We start from the raw sequence: 21,945 nt of genomic DNA, 5'->3' as shown, positions 1-21,945 counted from the left end.
GCGTGTCACCTAAAGAAGTTTGGGCATCCCTGATAACAAAGTCCTTCAAGGAAGCTCCATTAAAGGTCCATGATGTATCGCTAGAAGGGAAAGGATGTGCGGAACAAGTGGATGAGCTATGAAGGCTTGTGATTGTGAAAATAAGTGAAAGTAGGATGACATGATGGAGACTTAGGATCAACAAGTGTTCTTTTTGACTTAAAATTTTAGAACTTTTTCCCCCAATTATTTTGGTATTAGGGGAGGTCAACTCTTGCTCTTTTTGCTTCATAGGATTTTTATCCTTGACCTTAATTTTTTTAGAGTCCAATAGCTTGTGATTTTGATTTGGACTAAAGGACTTTTCTATATTTTTGACTTTTAGATATTTCTTTTCAAAGCTTGATTCTTGATCCCCAATTAGTAAGGGCTTTTCTGATTCTTGTTGATCCAAGTCTAGGAGCGGAGTGGAAATGGAATGAGTGGATGAAATGGTAGAGCTATTTGAGTTCTCAAGAGGGCTAGCGATATGCTTAATAGATTCTTCACTAGAACCACTCTTAGGACTATTGATATCAAGAGTTGCTTGCACCACTAGAGGAGATTTGCATTCAAACTAAGTAGTCACAACACTAGGTGGTTCACACCCAATTCCTTGCAAATTTTTTATAGATTGTTCCTGTTGACTCAATCTCTTAGGAGATAGTGGGAGTTGATCAACATGAAAGATATACTCACCACATCCCAGGTCTTTAAACTTGAACTTTTCTTTGATCTCTACTTGTTTTGATGTAGAAGGTTTCAAGGATTCTGGATCCACATATGGTGATGAAGGAATAGCTTCTCAATTGACTGGGATTGTTATTTCTGATCGAGGTTACAGATTGTTGCAATATATGAATGGATTTGGATCCACTTTGATGGTCACTTCAACTCCATTGCGTGGAAACTTAATGCATTGATGATATGTACATGGTACTGTGCTCATCTCATGAATCCAAGGACATCCCAAAAGTATGTTGTATGTGAGATCTAAATCAAGGACTTGACAAACCACATCCTTTGTAACTGGCCCAACTCTGAGAGGTAAAATGACTATGCCCTTGGATGAACACTCTTCATCATCATATGCTTTTATGGTAATTTTGTTTGTAGAATTCACAGCTTTATCTGAATATCCCAATTGTTTAATAGTGCTTAATGTACAAATGTTTAGACCTGCTCCTCCATCTATCAGGACTCATTTTATTCGATGTTTGTGTATGAAGGTTTCAATGTGTAAAGGTGCATTATGTGGCTAACTTATGGTTGGTGGGCTCCCCACCACCATGGGTAGGATTTTCCCACCACCATGGCTGCCATAGTGGGTGGAGTCTTCCCACCATTGTGGGTACCATAGTGGGTGGGGTTCACCACCTCCTTGGGTGCCATGACACCCCCCTCATGCAAACAATCCAAAACAAAATGCAGAATCAAATATATATATATATATATACATATATATATATATACATATATATATACACACACACATATATATATGTACATATGTATATATACGTATATATGTATATATATACATATATATGTATGTATAAATATATATACATATATGTATACATACATAGATATATGTATACATATATGTATACATATATCTATATATATATGTGTATATATATATATATATATATCTATACATATATATATACATATAAATATATGTATACATATACATATATGTATACATATACATATATGTATACATATACATATATGTATACATATATTTATATACAAATATATATACATATATACATATATATATATACATACATATATATATATACATATATATATGTATATATATACGGGTCCACAGTGGTAATATTGTTGTGGATAAGGACAATGCAGAGGTGAAGGATGACAATGTTGACTGTGACAACATGGCAGAGAAATTAGTTGAGACTATTGAGGTTGAGATCCTAACCCAAACAAAGAAATCATTACAAATAGAGCAATCATTACATTGGATAATGAGAAGAATATTGAAGGTATGGATGTTGGCACAGAGCCTCCGAAGACTAAGATACTGACAGTTGAGCATACAGAGAAACCTACTAAGATAGAGGTACATATTGAGGCAGAGAAACCAGTAATCACTAAGACACCTAAACAATCAGACAAACCTTTACAGGTTGAAATACAAAATCAGACTGATCCACCAAAGGTAAACACAAGCAAAATGGCTACAAATCTTAGAAGCATAGAGGTATTTAAGCTAATTGGTCAGACATCCGACACTTCATCAAGTGAATTCAAACCTACAAATGTTACTGGAGTACTTTTGGACTCAATCAAGAAGATAACAGACTGTAATGCATTTGCCTAAAAGGAAATTGGTGACACCTTACTAGTATTGAAGTTGATTGTACCAAATTGTAACATTGATCACATCAAGAATTCTATAGGAAAATTGGACACACTATCAAAATTTATCACTGACAATGTAATAACCATTGACAAGGTGAATGAGGACACCTTCAAAGAGAAAGTTGAAAAGGAGAAGGATAAATTATCTGAAGACACAAGAAGCGCACAAAACACATGAATACACTATTACTGGTATTGAACTCTACAATTTTGGAATACAAGGAGCTTTACAGGGAAACATGCAAACCACATGTTTTGACAGAGGACATAGAAAAGGAGATCAACATAGTACAAAAAGAAATAGATGACATAGCTGACAACATAATTGGTTCAACTGAACCTATATCAATTATTGAGTAGGAAATAGTAGGTTTTGAGGAGAAATTGGAGAAACTTGATAAAGAGAAGGCAAGGATTAAGGCTAATGCCAGAGAACTTAAATACAAACTTGGTCCTAAGTTGGACAATCTTATCTCTCTGAGAAATGAAATATCCAAGGCATTACTTCAAGGAGAATGATCAACGAAAGAGCACATGCATCATGTCACTGACATGATCCAACAGACCGAGGCAACCTTGAATGACAGCAACAGATTCATGCAGAGTCTAAATTTGGTTTTGGCAGACATATTTTAGAATGTAACAGACTGGTTACAAACTTTGAGGTGAAATTTTTGCACTCATTTTACTATTTTTGACAACCTTTGTCATTTATGTCAAAGGGTGAGTAGTGAAGAGAAAAATGATTATTCAGAGGAGATCATTTGCTTAGGGGGAGTACATTTTTTTGGTAACCTTTTTTTACACTTCAGTTTTGGAACAATTTTTGGATTTTTCTCATGAGTGTTGCCATCAATGCTAAAGGGGGAGATTGTTGGCATTCTACACTCTTATGAGAATATTTGATGTTGTCATTGATGGCAACCATCTGGCAACCTTCTGGCATTCATCTGGTAAGCCACCAATAGTTACCGGTACCGACAATTGACATCTACATACACCGACAGGAACATCATAGGCAATGGCAACAATGGATACCGACACCCAGTCGACAGGGAATAAAATTTTGTTTATTGTATTTAAATGTAATTATCTTTTGTAAAGATAACATGGTACATTGTAATAGACTCATATATGTATGAGATCTTGTAAGTCATTTTGTAATGAATAAATGAATGATTAAGAGAATGGGGGAGTAAAAAATAAGGAAAAGGAAGGATGTTACATGCAAATGCATAAGGCAAATTTTGTATAAGGTTTTGGTTATAGAATGAGCTTAAACTGATATTGAACTTGGCATAGTTGATGCTGATTTGAAGAAGTACATTGTATTAGATTTCATAATCCACTTTTGTAGTTAGTGTGACTCTTATTGAGAAGTGAGCTCTAGGCAGTTGGCCTTCCTACATGTGTAGGCCCCTCATTGTAAGTAATATTTATTCATTAGCCAGTGAGTGAATATTGTGGGTCGAAAATCCCACCGAGGTTTTTCCCAGACCGGTTTTCCTTGTTAAATATCTTGTGTTATGGTGTGTTCTCTATGTTGTCTCTGTTATTCTTATTTGTCGCATTAATTCTTATTTACCAGTACACTATTTTGGGATGCAAAGTTCTTAATAAGTTTAAATATTCTGTTAACCAGTTAGATACTGATTAACCCCCCCTGTCCCAGCATCTTTGGGACTATCATTAATCCTAACAGATGCACTACCAATTAACAGAAGAAGAAAACTCTACTAGCAAAGGGATATACTGGTATGTTTTTTCTGTACCGATTGTGTGTTGGTGGGCCATGTCTTGATTGTTGTGATGCAGACGTGGCAAGTGAGTTATGGTTGGTGAAGCCTCATCGACGAGGTTGATGAAAAAGATAATCACCATTAATGAAAGAGCCACAAATCATGGGATTGCTTCTAACTGATTGTGGCTCAAGGAAGAAGGGATGACAGAGGAAGATCAGGGAGTAGTTGGTGCTTGAATCAAGGCAAAGGAAACCTGAATCAAGATGTTCTCAAAAAGGAAACTTCTGGAGCACTTTTTGGCGACTCACTTCATGACAGAAGATCTTATTCGTGATTGTCACTTTGAGAAAAAAGTGCATTGGATAATGGAAACCATGTGTAGGTGCAGTCTTCAAGGACATGTGATTGATCCAAAGGTGAGATTGGATCTCATGATGATTGTGTTGGAAACAGGAAACCCTTACCGCTCAGGTTTTTGAATTGCATTATGGCAGGAAATCACTTGATACAAAATGAGAGCTCCAGATGGAAAAATTTGTTGATGCTATGAAGATTTTGTAGAGAAGAGAAGTGAGAGTGAGAAAGGAGAAATATTCAGAAGGAGCTCTGAGAAAGTTGCAGTGTGAGTGAGCAAGCAAACTAGTGAGAGGATTCTATTGGTAATACCATAGTCTTGTAGTTGAGCCTAAACGGTAAGGTGTGACAGAGCATGAAGCATCCTAGTGTGACATTGTGTGTTGAGAGTCTGTGTGTGAGAGGGAGAGAAAGATAATAGAGGTTGAGAAACAAAGACAGAAATATCACAACTGACAATGTGAGTTTCAGTGTAGGAGAAAAGACTGTCAACCAGTAGAGAGTTATTTGAGTCAAGAGTTGCATAAGTCATTTGCAACAAGAAGCCTTAATTTTATTCAAATAGTATTTCAATATACATCACCAAGTTTAAGCTCAGTGCAAGGGTTGGTGCTCCTTGGGTTGGTGGCCAAAAATCTTTGTAAGTCCGTGTTTTACCTATGAGGTTGGATTAGAGTAGTAGTCTCTAGCAGCTTTTCTCACCGAGGTTTTTCCCATGTTGGGTTTTCCTCATAAATCTGGTGTTGTGAGTTACTTGTGCGTAAATGGTCTCTTTGGCTTTCTTTCTTGTATTACCAATTTGACTGTTTAAGTGGTTAAGTAAATAACGGATATTCTCAAGTTAAATTAGAAGAGGAAAAACTTATGAACCACTGATTCACCCCCCTCTCAGCGGTATTCTGTGTTCAACAATATGTACACACACACACATATATATGTATGTATATATATGTATATATATACATATATGTGTATATATATGTGTGTGTATATATATATATATATATATATTTGTATGTATATATACATACACACACACACACACATATATATGTATACATATATATACCATGGACCCCCACCACCGTACACATATATGTATATATATACATATATATATATATATTTGTATGTATATATACATACACACACACACACACACACACATATATATGTATACATATATATACCATGGACCCCCACCACCGTGGGTGCTCATGGTGGTGGTGGAAACCCCCACCACCATGGATACCCATGGTGGGTAGGCTTCCCAGCACCATGGGTGGGATTTTCCCACCATCGTGTGTGCCACATTGGGTGGGGTCTTCCCACCATCGTGGGTGGGGTTCACCACTCCTTGGGTGCCACAACACCCCCCTCATGCAAACAGTCCAAAACAAAACACAGAACCAAATATATATATATATATATATATATATATATGTGTGTGTGTGTGTGTGTGTGTGTACATATATATATATACGTATATATACATACATATATATACGTATATATATGTATATATACATACCTATATATATATATAGTGGAGGGGAGCCCATCCGCCATGGGCAACCGTGGTGGTGGGGGTCCATGGTGGTAACCTCCACCTATCCCCTCCCTCCTCCACCCTCCCCCCTGCTTTCCTAGAATATATGTATTTTTCAGTTTGATAAAGAAAATTATTCGCATTTTCATTATTTTTGTTGTTTAAATCCTCTTGGCCTCATAGAGGGATGTGAAAAACTTGATGATTTCAACTTATCTAGACCCTCTTCACATGTTTCCAAACCATCTTCAATCAATATGATACATGTGAAGGAGAAACCTAATAAACCCCTCTTCATAGTTTAAGGTACTACTCCTTCCTCAAATTATCAACCTCTAAAGAAGTCTCCCTTGGTGGTTCAAGGTGGTTATAGTGAAGATTCCTTTTGCACTCCTAACAAGCCATTTATTACTATGCAAGGAGGTTATCCTACTAAGAGCCCTTATGAGTATGCTAAACAAATCACGAGAGAGAGTTACAATGCGGTTACTCATAGATATGATACAAGGAACAATAGGAAACTAAATCCTCCTCCGGTTATCCCTTCTTCACTTTCCACTTCTCAACCTATTCTTCCACTAGCACCTCATATATCTCAAACTTTTAGTAAGGAGTATGATCGTATTGAACAACTTAAAGATATCTCTTTGGGATTTAATTCAAACTTCATCTACACATCATAGAATGTTACAAGATTCTTTAAAGAACTTGGATGTCCCACCCGTAGTGACACCTAATACCATGACTTCTTTGATTGATCCTATAAACACATGAAAATCTTAAAATATGTTCACCCAAGATGAGTTGCCCTCCCATGAGATTCAACATCAATATGGTCCTCTTATGGTAGTTTTTATTATCAATGATAATGCTATAAGAAGAACCTTAGTCGACAATGGATCTGGCCTTAATATTTCTAGCATCGAGTTATTGCCTAAAATTAAAGTGGATCCTTCTTTTATTCAACCTGATTCTCTTACTATTCATGGCATTGACAATGTTGCTAAAAAATCTTTAGGTACTATAAACTTGCCTATTAAGATGGGGCGTCTTACTTTACCTACACTTATTCATGTCATGCCTGATAAGCTTAGTTACAATCTTCTATTAGGACAACCTTGGCTTTAGTGTATCCAAGTTGTCCCTTCTACTTTGCAAGGGCAACTTAAGTTCATCTACAACAATAAGATGTATACCTTGTTGGCTGATACCAATTTAAATACTCCATTGCAAACCAAATCTTCTTGTTCAACTACTTTGAATCCTTCTTCCAATTCTCCTACATCTTCAAATATATCTATTTTCTTGAATACCCTATTAGCAACAATCAAGGAGGAAGACTAGGAGGTGGGAGTGACTCAGTCTTCATCGGAAATCAGATAATCAAACACCAAAGCATAAACTTATAAACTACAACAACTAAAAGATAAGAAAATGAACATCACAACACACAACACCAAGATTTTTGATGTGGAAAACTCGCTTAATGGAAAAAACATGGTGGTAACCTACCCACAATAAGATGATACTCTGTAGTAGTATGTAAAAATATTACAATGGGGAATGCACATACATTCAGGCACACTGCCTAGGATCATTGGAAAAAAGATATATGATAGGAAGGCTCCAACCCTCATGGAAGTCTCACTGACTTACAAAATGAATCAAACTACAATCCAGAAGAAACAAACTGCAATAGTAGCATCTACATATGCCTAATAACAGTTCTAGTTAAGCACATTTGTCTGCTCTGCAACACCAATCTCACCACAAAACTTCACCGAATGGTATATCTCTTAGAACCCTCTCTGATAATGTAGACATGACCTCAACTACTAAATTACATAAGTATATCACCTATATATACAAATCATCAACCTTGATAGCAAGGTCGGCTAAACTCTCAACCCTCAGCTCATAAATACAAAAAATTCATTACATGATACAAAGATCGACCACCGAACCAATATTACGATTTAAATTAAATAGCATGGACCTAATTCAAATTTTCAAATGATCATATCCATCAGAAATCATGCCAAGATCAACCGCAACATGTTACACCACTAGAAATACCACATAACACAGAAATCATCATTGGTTGATAGAAATTGCCAAAAATCACTCAAAGATCAATGCAGATCACCAAAAAAAATAAGACATGGTTAGGAGACACTAACAAACATGTTAGGATCATCTGGAACAGTTGCACCAATACCTCAAATCAAATCTTCATCAGTCAATGTCTCAAAGCTCAAGAATACAACCAAACAACAACTGTTAAGAGAGAAAGATAACTTGTGGGTCACCCAATCACGAACCATTTTAAGTGAAGATACAAAAGATCATACCAAACAACATCCCAAAGTATTAGAACAAGATCTAATCATACCAAAATATATCAAAGGGAATATTGACAGGAACACCAATAGGAAACACCAAGAGCCGGTAACCAAAGAACAACAAACCAGATCAAAAGATCTTCACAAGCTCACTGGAAAAACTCACAAGAATATGTTGACATCAATGACAAAAACATATCCAATTCCAACAACCAAATCCAATAGACTACAACAATCTCCCAATAGTCTCAACAACTCAACAATCTCCACCTTTGGCATTGATGGCAACATATGAATGTGAAAAATAGTCAATGAAAAGAAAGAAGATATAACCAGCAAACTCCCCCTCAAATTAGGATAGATAATAAAGTTTTTCACATGATCTCTTCCCCTTTGACAACAATTCCAAAGCTCTCCAAAAAATGAAAACCAAACACATTCTCCTCCTTTGAATATGAAACATAGATCTCTCTCCACAAAAACATGAATTTGTCACAACCAAATCAACAGACTACTCCAGCAAAGGAGCAACACGAACACATCAATCTAGATAAAAAGAATAAAGCTTTGAAATCCACTAGATCGATACAACTCAATGCATCTAGTTCTTATCATGAGGGGTGGTTACCCCTAGCTTATCTCTCAAAGAGACAAATGTATCTACAGGAAAAGGCTTAGTAAAAATATCAGTAATTTGTTCCTTTTTAGATACATATTGTAGCTTCACGTTCTATTCACTGACTTGCTCCTTCAAGTAATTGTATTTGATTGATATATGCTTATTCTTTGAATGTTGTACCAAATTCTTTGACATGTTTATAGCACTAGAATTATCATAGTATATAACAGTAGGCTCATCATAAATTATTCTGATATCTCTCAACAATTGCTTCATCTAGACTATCTGAGTGCAATTACTAGCAGTAGCAATGTACTCATTTTCAATAGTAGATAGAGATACCAAATCTTGTTTCTTGCTATCCCATCAAACCAACTTATTACCCAAACATAATACTCCACCGGTAGTACTCTTTCGGCCATCTACATCACCTTGCCATTTTGCATCAGTGTAAGCACAGAACATAAAATCATCTTTCTTAGGATACCATAAACCATAATCCATAGTTCCCTTTAGATATTTGAATATTCTTTTAACACTAGTAACATGACTTTCCGTTCGATTAGCTTGATATCTAGCAGCCATACATACATCATGCATAATGTCAGGCCTAGTCTGAGTAAGATATAATAGTTCACCAACCATAGATCTATACAAACTCTGGTTAGCTTTAGGAGATTCATCATTTTTAGACAATTTACAATCTATCACCATAGGAGTTCCAACCGGTTTGGAATCATATAGTCCAAACTTCTTCAACAATTCCTTCATATAATTAGTTTGAGATATAGAGATACCTTTCTCTGTCTATATAATCTGCAAACCTAAGAAAAATTTCATCTCACCAATCATAGACATTTCAAATTCCTTTTGCACATCACCGACAAATTTCATACTCATATCATCATCACCACAAAAAATAATGTCATCAACTAAGACTTCAACAATTAGAATGTTATCATTTTGAATTTTAGAGTACAAATTACTATCAACGGAAGATTTAGTGAATCCTAATTTCAACAAGTATTTATCTAATCTGGCATACCAGGCTCTAGGAGCTTGTTTTAATCCATAACGTTCTTTCCTCAACTTGCATACCATATCACCATCATCCGATAGTGAAAATCCAACAAGCTATTCAATGTAGATTTATTCTTCTAGATCACCATTCAAAAATCTAGATTTGACATCCATCTTATATACCTTGAAATCTTTATAAGTAGCATAGGCAAGCAACAACCTAACAGCTTCAATTCTAGCAACTAGAGCAAAAGTTTCTTTATAATCAATTCCTTCTTGTTGTGAATACCCTTTGTAGACCAGTCTAGCTTTATTTCTAATTACTTCACCCGCTTCATTCAATTTGTTTCTAAAAAACCCATTTAGTACTAATAACACTTTTATCCTTAGGTCTAGGCACAAGTTCCCAAGTATTATTCTTTTCAATCTGATCTGATTCTTCTTCCATGGCCCTTATCCAATTCTCATCTTTACAAGATTCAACAACATCTTTAGGTTCAACTTTAGATATCAAACATACCTCTTTTGTAACTAACCTTCTTCTAGTCATCACACCTTTATTCTTATCACCAATAATTTGATTCTCAGAGTGATTTAATGTAACATACCTTAGAGTCTTCTGATTCTCAAATTCCTGCACATCATCACTAGTAGCAGCAACATACATATTAACAGTCTTTGTCTCTACTGGATCATTCTTCTTAGGTCCTTCATGTTGACCTTCATCATAAACTCTAATCTCCTTTCCAAGGTTCTCATCCACCATCATGCATGCATTCTCAACAATCTTTCTCAGTCTCTTGTTATAGCACTGGTAGGCTTTGCCTCGACATTCTACTGCTAATTCAAGGTGCACAACTTCATCCCACATCTCTATCTCAAGATATAATCATTTCTTTATCATTTATGCACTTAGTCTCAATTTTCTTAATTCAACTAGTCTACTACAAAATATGGTTAATTTACTTTCCTAATACTTTCCAAATTTACTTTAATTCACTTAGTATTCAATCTCTTACCATTGGGATTGGATCTAGTGAATTCAACCCCTCTTTTGAATGTAATGTGTGAAAAATTGAAGGTAATCCTTTGTGAAACTTTCATTCCCCTTTTGAGGGGAGTAAATATTTCCACTTGATCTTCCCTCATCATTTTTCACCTATTACATTTTGATGAACTCGATGTCTTACATGCTTTACATTGAAAATTATTGTATACTTTTCATTTACAAATTTATAAAAATAAGTGATTAATTGCCAAAACCCTAATTTTCAAACATCAACTTGAGTTTGTGCAAAAACTTGGATTTACATTTAATTTTTAGATTTGTGACTATTTTTCAAACTTGTCTTCTTGCCTAAAATTCAAATTTTCAATTTCCCTCCTTTTCCCAAAATTCAAAATTGTAAAATTCAGTGGTTAGGTCCTAAAACCCTAATTTTCAAATTTAATTGGATTTTGTGCAAATTTCAATCAATTTCAATCAATTTTAGTTTTCTAAATATTATTTAAGGTGGCCCTATCCATTAGGTTTGACCTTTTTCAAAATTGCAATTTAATTTCTTATGTTTTTCAAAACCCTAATAGGGTCCTATTTCGACATTCAAACCTTAATTTCACCTATCTAGAGATCGTAAAATCAATCAATTTTTTGGGGTTAGCTCTCAAATCATCGTAGCTTTCATCCTTGAAAATTTTTGAAAAAGTTGGGAGGACCATGCATAACTTAGACATGGTCCTTGGATTTTTTTCCCAAAATTTTGGGAGACTGTTATGACTGTATTTAATTGCTTAAATGCAGAAAATTGGCTGCTTTTGTCGAATTTTGATCCCTCTAAAATCAAAAAAACTTCCCAATTTCAATATTGCAACTTTCAAGGAAACATTTAAAATTAAGTGGTTAATTATAATCTTCCCTAATTTTAAGATCTTAATTGTGTCAATTTTAACTTTTAAATTAAGTGGTATCACATTGGCCCTAATTTTAAATTTCAGTCTCTTTTTATTAATTATAAATCTTTCTTGGAGATTGTGTCATTTCTTCTTTCCGCAAAGTTCAAATTGTATAAACATCATTTTCTTGAATTTTGCATTATTCAATTTTGCAAACTTTGTTCCCAAATTTCAAAATTCAAATTCAAATTTCAAATTTTCCCTCTAGTGCATGAGTTTTACAACTATTAGTCCTACCTATACTATCTCTGTTAGACAACGAATTAAAATTAAGGCTTCCCAAGGTTTAATTCTCAAAGAGATGGAGCCTAATTTGGGTGACTTCTATAATGAGGATATTGCTAATTCATCCCATCCTAATAACATCTCTACCTACCCAATTGATAATTCCCATGATGAAGAAGAAGCTTTGACTAGAGTTTTTATAGATCAAGTTTCAAAATTAGACAATCAATTTGACAATTTCCAACAATGGATGTCCCAAGAATATCCTAATAGTGAAGCTCTTCCATTAATTGAAGGCCTAAAATGCATGATTCATATTGATAAGAATGGAATTGATAAATTGCATGGTATTGCTCACATTAATGATTCTAATATTATTCCTATGAAGTGTTATGCTGAGAACTTAGGTTATTCACAACCTCCTACACAAATCAATCATTCTATTCATTTGACCACTTATATGGCTAGTATTCCTACTTCCACTTCAAAGATCATGGCTACTTCAACTCAAAATCTCATACCTACAACCATTAGTCATGGGGGAAATCCCTCTTCTTCATTCAATCCTCCATCTTTATCTATTCCTTCAATGAGTATTCCTATTGTCTCTCAACCAATCAATGTGACACAAGGGGGCAATTCATTCAATCATTTTACTCCCCCTTTTAGTGTTCCATTTCCTACTCAATCATCACCTATGAATAATTACCATAGTGTCCCACCACCTTATTCTTAATCAATGACTTCTTTCAATAACATCAGACCACCTTCTCAATCCAACATGTCTAACATAAATTCTTCAACCAAAGCAACCATTAATAACCTTTCTCAAATTGTGTCTTCATTGCAATAAAAAATCGCTTCAATGAGTCAATCCAAGTTTAGTGTGCTCACATTTGATGTTGCAAGCCCACTTTCTCTTGATATTGTTAGAGTTGTCCCTCCTAAACATGTTAAAGTCCCTCAATTGGAACTCTATAATGGAAAAAGTGATCCTTTAGCATATGTCAAAACATTCCAAACTTTGTGTACTAACTTTGCTAATGATCAAAGATTGCTTGCCAAATTGTTTACAAGAACATTAAGAGATAAGGCTTTACAATGGTATTTATGTTTGTCTTCTTATTCTATTGCTTCTTTTCAAAAATTAGAAAATTCTTTTATTCAACAATTTAAAAAAAACATAGGCCCTAAAATCACTTTGACTAATTTAATGCATTATAAAAAAAGTGTTAAAGAAAAAGTGACTGATTTCATTGGTAGATGCAAGAATTTGTTTTCTCAAATCTCTTTTCTTGTGCCTAATAATGAGATTCAAAGAATTTTTCATTTCTAATTTGCAAAAAGACATTAGGGAAAAAATTCTCTTTTCTGAGTTTACTTCCTTTCTATAGTTGTGTGCATCACTTCACAATTATCAACTAATTGTGAGTCAAATGGAGCAATCTACTCCTATGGCTCAAAGTGATAAGGGAGAGAGTGCTCAACAACCATTTGTGAATTTCAAACCAAACAAAGGCTTCATCAAATTCAATTACACCATCAACAACAACAATATGAATGCTACAATAGGTTTGCTTCCTATTTCTAAATTTTTTAAAAGAGAGAAAGAATTTACTCCTTTCAATGAATCTTTGTATAACACCATTTCTCAATTGTTACAAATAAATATTATCAAACTTCCTCCAATAAAACCAGTTGATCCTTCTAAAGAGACTTCACCTAGCTTTGATAATAATATTTTTATTCAATTTCATCATCAACCTAAAAAAATGTTTTGCATTAAAATGTAAGATTCAAGACTTTATTGATAATAATACTATATCTTGTTAGGTCTAACTTGGAAAGCTAATGTACTGAGAGGGGAGAGGTGAATCAGTACTTCAAAACTTTTCTTGAAAACCAATTTTACTGATGAACACAAACTAAGTATTATTGATCTCATAAATATATAATACTAAAATATAATCATAGAAATAGCATCCATCAAAACTTCACTCCATAACACAAAGATTTTTGTTACGCAGAAACTCTTCATTAGAGAGAAAAACTGCAGTGGGGATGGCACCCACAACTTCACTACTGCAGTAATCAAGATTTCTCGGTTAGAGCTACATGTTTAGCTATTTCTGATAGCTTACCCTATTAGGAGTATAAAGATCTTTAGATCTACCTTGCTAAAGGATTTTACAAACACTTCTACAAAATGTTGTACCTGGTTAAAGGCTTTACAATTTACAGACTTTATTAGAGTCTTTTACCCTATTAAAGGTTTCTAACACAACTTAACAATTCAATCAAAATATTTACAAAATATCTACAACTTCACATCTGAAATGTTATAGCTGATTCTATGTGCTCAATATAAAATTACCTTGCTCATAGCATCCCTCAATAATTGATAAATAAACTCGGTAACCACTTCTGTATACTTTGTCCCTTAAACTGTTCTCTAAAACCTTCTTGGTAACCTTTGAATATCTCTGTCAATCTTCTTTCTTCACTATATGATCACTTCATATCTTATCTCTTGATTTTGCATGTCATTTTTCAAATACCCAAATCATTTTGTTTATATAGATCTCTGAGACGGTGATCTATTCATGCTTCGATCATACAAACATGTTTTATTGAATGAATAAACATAGAAATTATTTCATTGGATATTCTTCCTCAAAATCATACAAAATCTTTAAATGCAGTTTCCTATGTAATAATGGTTTCATCTTCTCGAATCTTGTAACATGTTTCACATGTGTGTCTAGGTTCATTGAGTCTGGTAACATGTTTCCACTCGGTTTAGATTAACTCGGTATACCTTATTTGCTGCTCAGTAGTGTTGGTATTTTGGTATGGTTTTGCCATTGATGTCAACACCTACTAAACCTTATCAACTTTGGCACTTTGGAGAATTGACAACATTCACCGGCAAGGAAATGATTTATGCATAGTCATCGGTATTTGGTACACTGGTAGGATATAATGATTACTGGCACTTGGAATGGCATGGAAAACACTTAGTTATGTTGAAGACATCGTTTGGACACTTTGTCTTGGAAATTCATTTATTAGCATATTCGTATTTTCATATTTGTTGTTACTAGCAAATAGGTCCAGGTTATACACTGCCAGGTTTATCTTTTCCAGATCAGCATGGCATGCTATGGAGATGACTTATTATTGTTGTAAATTCATTAAGTCGACATGTTGAATTAGTTATTGTATCAGATACTGTTTTGTTTATAAATTGATTTTATTGTAATCTCTTAGAGTCGACCTACTAAAATTGGTCCTAGGTTATGATATAAATGTAAGATCTTATTTGTAAGATTGGATGTGGAATTCCCAAGAAGGATTGTGTGAAGGTATATGCGAGATTAAGCAAAGCTATACACACATACATCATTTGAACGTGAAGCAAGGTTTTTGTGAAAGCATATCAGAACTACACTGGTAGTGAATCCAACATATGAAGATGCTATTTTGAGTAGTACATCCTTATTGGATTTAACCATCCAATTGTAGTTAGTGTGACTCCTATTTTGTGTTTGAGCAGTGAGCTCTAGGCACTTGGCCTTTCTACATGTGCAGACCCCATTTGTATACACTTACTATCTGCAGTAGTATCATCTGATTGTGGGTAAGGTTTCTCACTATGGTTTTTCCCCTTACAGGGTTTCCACATTCAAATATTGGTGTCAAGTGTTCCGGATGACTTTGTCTTTTTGTTTCATGCATTAATCTTTACCGGTATTGCAATTATCTGATAAAACTATCCACCGGTATAAAAGACTGTTTCATCGGTATTAAGTAGTAAGTTGGTTAAGTTGTTTGTGTTTTGAATTTATTTGTCAACTCATTCACCCCCCCTTCTTAGTTGTCTCTGGGACCTAACAATTGGTATCAAAGCAATAACCGATTCAACATGTCAGCTTAATGCATTTACAACAATAATAAGTCATCTCCATAGCGTGCATTTACATTTTCCATTATTTAATTTTGAGTTGTAAATGCATTGATCCACATGTTTTATTGAATGAATAAACATAGAAATTATTTCATTGGATATTCTTCCTCAAAATCATACAAAATCTTTAAATGCAATTTCCTATGTAATAACGGTTTCATCTTCTTGAATATTGTAATATGTTTCACATGTGTGTCCAGGTTCATTGATTTCCACTCAGTTCAGATTAACTCAGTATACCTTCTTTGTTGATCGATAGATATATAAACTTAGTTCATATTTTGGTGTATATCATCTCGGTGACTTGTCTCTTTTTTGTAATCGACACCAGTAGCCTTGGTATTTACCGACTGGACTTTTCAGTAGTATTAACCAACTAGAGTATATAGGATGACTTTGGATATAAAACTAATCACAACTTAGTAAATGGCAACATATTTGTGGTAGGTGTGAATGATAAGGGAAATAAATTAGTAGCTCCTCTTAATCAAAATCATAAGATTTTCACTGATCCTTTACCCTCTCATACCTCTAATGTGATTGATACTGAACACACTTCTTGCTCTCCCACTGATTTCACTTTTGTAGCTCAAAATATGGTTAATTTGGTAGAGAAACAAGAAACACCTAAGGATCCATGTATCACATTTGATCCTAGTGAGACGATTAGGGCACCTGATGGCCCTTTATACATAGTTGCTTAGATCCAAGGAAAACCTTGTCGTGGTGTGCTTATTGATCCCTCTTGCATGGTTAATGTCATCACTATAGAATATCTTTATACTCTACATTTGCATCAGCCAATCTCTGATGATACTAATGTGGTCATTAAGTTATTTGATGTATTTTATTGACCTCCTCTTGGTTTTATCACACTTCCTATTAAGGTTCATACTAAATCTATAGATGTCAACTTTTTTATCATTCCTTCATCTGAACAATTCTATGTGAAGTTAGGCTACGCTTGGCTATCTTCCATGAAGGCTATTGCTTCTCCAATCCATAAGTGTTTGAAATTTCCCCACAATGGATAAATCATAACTGTTAACCAGAGCTTATTTCAACCAACTGAAAGAAGCCCAGGTGTTCCTATTGATTACTTTTGGCCTCAACAATTTGAATCTCTTCCACCAAGAAGTTATGCTCTCTTTCAATCTTATAAAAAATGGAAGAAAGATATGATTTTATCCTTAAACCAACCTAGAACTCCAACACTTGATATTCCCATCATTCTTGAAGATGAAGTTCTTCCCCTAACAGATAGAACTAGTTTTCCTCCTAAGGAAGATTCCCAACCTATTCCTATGGATGAAACCATTCCTTCTCCCAAGAAGAACAATAATATTCCTCCTAAGGTTAGACCTATACCTCCTCCTCATGATGGACTTGGTCTCCTTCCTAAACCAAACATTCCTCCCTTATATGGTGTAGTTCCACCTCCTTCCTCTTATAGAGAGAAGAGACTCGCCTCTCCTCTTGTCCAACCTCAAAGACCTCAACTTAAACATCCAACTATCAAAGATGAACATTCCTCCTTAAAAAATTAAACCTCAATCTTCTTAGCCTTCCGCTAAAACTAGATAGAATCATTGTGTGAGAGAACGCCAATGAAAACATCATGCTAGAGCTCATGAAGTTGTTTCTCAAACTATTCAATCTTCCAAAACACCAATAGTTTACATGATTCCATTTTCTCCTTAGAAAGATGTTGAACCTAACTCTCCAAATCAGAAGCTACAAAAAATGTGTGATGATTTTACTTCTATTCATATTAGAGCTCCTATTTTTATTAATATTGATGAGGCAATAAGTGAAAACATTATTCATAATGGCAATACAACTCCTAATGCTTCTGATAGTGAATATGAATATGTTGATGTTGACAATCATTTATCTACATAATTTTCAAAATCCTTAATCCTAGCTCGTAGAAATGAACAAAGTGACTTAGCACATGAGCATAGTCCTTGTTTGGATCTTGTGATAGCTCCATTTTATGTGCTCAATGTCACTCCTCTGACGTGTTTCCTGCCTTCCCAAAATAATGATCAATAAGATCGGGAGGTGGATGTCATGCTAGACTAGCTGCATTAGTGTCGTAGATCATCTACCTCTCTCCTTTCTTGCTCTTTTGTGACCATTCTTCTATGTGTATCCCTATTCTTCTATTTGTTGTCCCTAGTGATGTCTACTTGAGGATGATGAAAAGCATTGAGATCTCTTTTGGTCTCTTTCATGTTGACTCCAAAAACATGTGTTTCATTTATTTCATGGTGGTTTACATTGTTTGGGGAGTGAGGACTATTCTATGCATATATATACATGATATACATAACTTATCTACAACATATTGACCTAGAGGAAAGAAAATCCACCTCATGCTTTGTGTTTTGTGTTCATTATCCTTGGGTTTATTCCTCAATTGGGGGATAAATCCTTTCGATTACATGCTCCCTCTCTTTCTCTCTCTTAGGTGTATTCTACCTTAAAGTAATCACTCCTGATGGGGTGTGCATGATTATTTTAACGTAGGGGCATACACTTCGCTCATATTTTCCTTCTTGATACTTAAAGTTACTTGGCAAACTTTGGCTTTGCTTTGTAATTTTTGGTATACTTTCTTTTCATGACTCAGAGTAAGGGGAACTTTACTAGTTCCAGTCATGGTTCTCTCTCTTGATCTTCCCTTTTACTTTTTCAATTGAAGTTATAAGATCCTTAGTCCATTGGGGGCTTGGTGTATCTTGCCTCCTTGACATGGTGAAAGTCCTTCAATCTTGCCTCCTTGTACTTTATCGATAGTATTGGCATAGACTTTTACTCCTACTAAAGTGGGTGATAAATGTAGCATCATAAAATTGTGACCCTTACAATTTTTGACCATATTTGGGTCTTTGCATTAGCGGACAAAACCCTAAGCTTGATCAGAGACCTGAAACATGATCATGACATCAAAAACCTGCATTTTTCATCATTTTGCACTGCCTTCTTGTTTTTGCCTATCCTAAATTAGGGTAGGATAGGGGCATGACGCCATTGTCCTAGCCCTATTTTGGGCCCCCTTTGGTCCCCCCTTGCATTGGGCTTATCAATTTGTGATTGGGAAAAGGTTTTCCTATGTCGGCCTAAGACAAGAAACTACCTAAACACCCCTAATTGGTAGGTATATAAGGCACACTTCCCCTCCTATTTGCATAAGAGAAAAATAAGTAAAATAAAGACAAATCAAGTGCAACTGAAAGTAAGGTGAACATTATCGTCATCAAGCATTCAAGCATTCATTCAAGCATTAAGCATTTCAAGTCTCCTTTCAAGGCTAGGTGTTGTATTCAAGACAAGGATTCAACCATTGAAGAGGAGATTTATGTCAACATTCAAGACATCCCATTTCACATATCCATTCAAGCAAATTCATCTACAAAGACATCGACATTTCAATTACATCCCCTTCTTCAGGTGGATTTTATTTCAGACATTTCCTTTCATTTACTAGCAACATTTTACAACCACTTGGTTAATTTCAAAATGGGGTTTGACCTGAAGGCAAACCCCCAATCCCAACAACATTTTCCTTTCTTATCTATGTGTAGGTTGCAGGTGCATGACTGTAATTGCAAGTTTAGGCTTCATTTTCAGAGACAAAAAAAACCCTTTCCAGCGCGCGGATTTTTTAGAGGACCGTGCATAACTTACGCACGGTCCCTGCAACTTTTGCTCAAATTTTCAAGGAAGCTTCACCTTGATATTCTACTACTAATTATAGGTGCATAGCTTCATCTCGCATCTCCATCTTAAGATATAATCATTTCTTTATCATTTGTGCACTTAGTCTCAATTTTCTTAAATCAACTAGTCTACTACAAAAGAGGGTTAATTTAGTTTCCTAATACTTTCCAAATTTACTGCAATTCACTTAATATTCAATCTCTTTCCATTGGGGATTAGATCTAGTGAATTTGACCCATCTTTTGAATGTAATGTGTGAAAAATTGAAGGGAATCTTTTGTGAAACTTTCATTCATCTTTTGAGGGGAGTAAAGCTTTCCACTTGATCTCCCCTCATCATTTTTCACCTATTACAATCCTCATCTCTCTTGATATAACATTTTCTACCAAAAACTTTGAAATATTTCAAAGTAGGAACATGACCAAACAAAGCTCAAAAGGGGTCTTACCGGTATCACCTTTGATATGAACTCTATTAAATGTGTATACTGCACTATTGATGGTTTCTCTCTAGTAGATATTTAGAATATTTCCTTCAATCAACATAGTCCTTGCAACATCCAAAATAGTGTGGCTCGTCCTTTCAACAACTCCATTATGTTGTGGGGTTCTAGGAGCATAAAGTTGTCTTCTCATTCTATGCATCTCACAAAAAGAATTAAACTCACCATAACAAAATTCTCCACCTCTATCACATCTCAGACACTTCAGCCTCAATCCGAACTCAGTTTTAACTTTAGATTTGAATATCTTGAATTTCTCAAATGCTTCTAATCTCTCCTTCAAAAAGACAACCCACATCATCCTAAAATAATCATCAATTAGCAGCATAAAGTATCTATCTCCCCGCACATTTCTAACATTTGTAGGTCCACATAGGTTAGTATGCACAAGATCCAGCAATCCATCTGATGTATACCATTTATTTTTGAAAGAAATTCTTGTTTGCTTACCCAACTGAGATTCCTTACATACTATATTAACAGGTTGACAATCTTAGGAAGATCTCTAACAACATGTATTGAACTAATCTTGATTAGTGAATCAAAGTTTACATGGCATGTCCTTCTATGGCATAACCAACTCTCATCTATCTTAGCAATCAAACAAATTTTCTCACTTGCATTCAAATGAAAAATGTTACCTTCAGTCTTAGTCCCAGAAGCAATCTCTATACTGGAGGCATTCAAGATTTTACATTTACCATCCTTGAATTGCAGGTCATAACCCTTGTCAACCATTTGTCCAACACTCAAAAGATTATGCTTCAAAACTTCAACATACAAAATATCATCAGTGATATACTTACCATAAAAAGAAATAGAGTCTCTCCCACAGATTACACAGGTTTTGTCATCTCCAAATTTGACTATTCCACCATCATACTTTTCCATACTTACAAATTTTCTTTTATCACTGGTCATATGATGTGAACAACCACTGTCATAGCCATACACTCTTTCATTCAACTTTAGCAGCCAAATCTTTTTCCTCAACAAAACAACTAGTGGAATCAATAGGCATGGGTCCATCTTCCTTAATGACATTCAACATAACTTCATATCCTTCTGATTCTTCATCTATAACACCTTCATCTATAGAATAATAACAGTTCTTTTGGTTCCTAAACTTCTGGTTGGACTTATAAGGCTTATCATACTTCTCATGCTTCTCATATCTATCATTCTTATCATGCTTATCAAACTTATCATGTCCATCATACTTAGCCATTCTCTCTATACATCTAGAAGAAAATGGTCCTATCTTATTACAAGTAAAATATTTCAAAGGCAACTTTCCATCATACTTACCGGCACCTTTAGGATATATTCGGGCAGTGAATGCTTCAAGCGTCACCTAGATATCATGTGCAATCTGAAGTTCCATAACCTTTGTTATTTCAAAATTAGTTAGGGCACTGGGCAATGCTTCCTTTTCTCTAATGTTATATTCATCTTCATTAACCTCATCAGGAGTGGATGGTCCATTATGAGGAACAACATAGGCATTCTTAGTAATCTTCCAATAATCTTCTC

Source organism: Cryptomeria japonica, chromosome 10, assembly GCF_030272615.1.
Source record: "Cryptomeria japonica chromosome 10, Sugi_1.0, whole genome shotgun sequence".
Lineage (NCBI taxonomy): Eukaryota > Viridiplantae > Streptophyta > Pinopsida > Cupressales > Cupressaceae > Cryptomeria > Cryptomeria japonica.
Note: the sequence above shows the minus strand (reverse complement) of the source record.